Source organism: Anolis sagrei, chromosome 13 (assembly GCF_037176765.1).
Source record: "Anolis sagrei isolate rAnoSag1 chromosome 13, rAnoSag1.mat, whole genome shotgun sequence".
In the NCBI taxonomy this organism is placed as follows: Eukaryota; Metazoa; Chordata; class Lepidosauria; order Squamata; family Dactyloidae; genus Anolis; species Anolis sagrei.
In genome coordinates, this window is record NC_090033.1 from 12,539,153 (window position 1) to 12,541,652 (window position 2,500).

Genomic DNA, 2,500 nt, shown 5'->3' on the forward strand with positions numbered 1-2,500 from the left:
TCCCCCGCTTGTTTCTTACTTCTTTGTGTTTTCTTCTTCTGCTCTTTTGTATTATTTATCTATATATATTTTTAAGTCTTTTCCCCTTTTATTTCTATTCTCGCTCTCTCTCTGCCTGCCTGCCTGCCTGCCTGCCTGCCTCCCTCCATCTTTAAAAAGGCTCTGTGCATAATGAGTACCTTAAAAACAAAAGGACCACACCAAATTTGGCAACGAAACGTCTCACGACGCGAGGAGTGACCGTCGCTCAAAGAAGAAAGAAAATTATGATTTTGTCATTTGAGAGTTGTAGTTTCTAATTCCCCTACCGTCAAAGAGCATTCTGAACTCCGTCAACGACGGAATTGAACCGAACTCGGCACACGGAACTCTCGTGACCCACCGCAGAAGATACCGGAAGTGTTTGGTGGGCGTTGACCTTGGGCTTGGGAGTTGTAGTTCACCTACGTCCAGAGAGCACCGTGGACTCAAACGATGACGGATCCGGACCGAACTTGGCGCAAACGCTCGATACGACGCCAAAACGTGAACGCGGGTGGAGTTTGGGGGAAACGGACCTCGGCATTTGCGAGTCGTAGTTACTGGGATTTATAGTTCACCTACGACCGGCATCCTTGACGCCACCGATGACAGAATTGGGGCGAACTTCCCACACACACGCAGAACCCCCCACGACCGACCTCCGGCCCTCCTCCCCTCACCAGGGTCATTGGATGAGGGTCGCATCGCTTTCAGGAAGCGAGTGAGTGAAGGTACCGCAAGTCGCCTCGTCCAAAAACCATCCTCCTTCAAACTGCAGCGGGGTGTGGAGTGGGTCGTGGGGGCTCCGTGTGCTAAGTTTGGTCTCGATCAGCCGTCGGATGAGGGCGGCAGTGGTTTCGGTAAGCGAGTCAAGGTGGCGGGGGTCTCGGTGGTCTCAGGAAGTGAGCACAGGTACTGCAAGTCCCGTCATCCATCTCCGCATTTTTCCAAACAACACCGGGACGTAACGTGGGTCCGTGAGAGGTCTACGTGCCGAGTTTGGTCTCGATCCGTCATCGGATGAGGTTTGCGGAGGTCTCGGAATGTGAGCGAAGGTACCGGAAGTTCCGTCACCCGTGGTCCACCCTTCTCCAAAACTGCAGCGGGATGTAGAGTGGGTCACGGGGGCTCTGTGTGCCGAGTTTGGTCTCGATCGGTCATCAGAGGAGTTTTGCAGCAGTCTTGGGGAGTGGAGGTACTTGAAGTCCCATCATCCGTGGTCTGTCCCCCTCCAAACCGCACCAGGACGTTGAGTGGGTCGTTGAAGCTCCGTGTGCCAAGTGTAGTCTCGATGAGTCTCGGTGGTCTCAGGAAGCGAGCGAAGTGACTGCAAGTCCCATCGTCCATTGTCGAATTCCTCCAAACCGCACCGGGATGTGGAGTGGGTCACGCTGGGTCTCTGTGTAAATCGCGGTCCTGATCCATCGCCGTTGGCGGTTGTAATGGTCTTAGGAAGGGAGCGCAGGTATTGCAAGTCCCATCGTCCATGGTGCATCCTCCTTCGAACCGCACCTGGATGTAGAGTGCGTCGTGGAGACTCGGTGTGCCAAGTTTGGTCTTTGTCGGTAATCGGATGAGCGTTGCGGTGGTCTCGGGAATTGCGCAAAAGTACTGCAAGTCCCACGATCCACGGTCTATCCCCCGCCAAACACACACCGGGACGTAAAGCGGGTCACGAGAGGTCTACGTGGCAAGTTTGGTCCTGATCAGACGTTGGATGAGGTTAACCGCGGTCTCAGAACGGGAGTGATGGTACTGTAAGTCCCATCATCCAAAGTCGATCCTCCTTCAAACTGCAGCAGGATGCGGAGCGGGTCGCGGGGGCTCTGTGTGCCGTGTGCCAAGTTTGATCTCGATCGGACATTAGACGAGGGTTGCGGCCGTCTCGGGAAGGGAGTGGAGGTACTTGAAATCCCATCATCCATAGTCTCCCTCAAACATGACCAGAATGTTGAGTTGGCCACGGGGGCTCTCTGTGCCAAGTTTGGTCTTTATTGGATGAATGTCACTGTGGTTTCAGGAAGTGAGTGAAGGTACTGCAAGTCCCATCATCCATTGCCCATCCTCCTCCAAACAGCACCAGGATGTAGAGTCTCTCATGGGGGCCAAGTGTGGTCTCGATTGGTCATTAGATGAGGGTTGCAGCAGTCTCGGGAAGTGTGTGGAGGTACTTGAAATCCCATCATCCATAGTCTGTTCTCCCCCAAACCTCACCAGAATGTTGAGTTGGCCATGGGGGTTGGTTCTGTGTGCCAAGTTTGGTCATTGGATGAGGGTCTCAGTAGTTTCACTAAGCGAGTGAAGGAACTGCAAGTCCCATCGTCCATGGTGCATCATCCTCCAAACCGCACCAGGATGTAGAGTGCATCACGGAGACCCGGTGTGCCAAGTTTTGGTCCTTACCGGAAATTGGATGACGGTTGCAGTGGTCTCGGGAATTGAGCGAAGATACTGCAAGTCCCATAATCCATGCTCGATC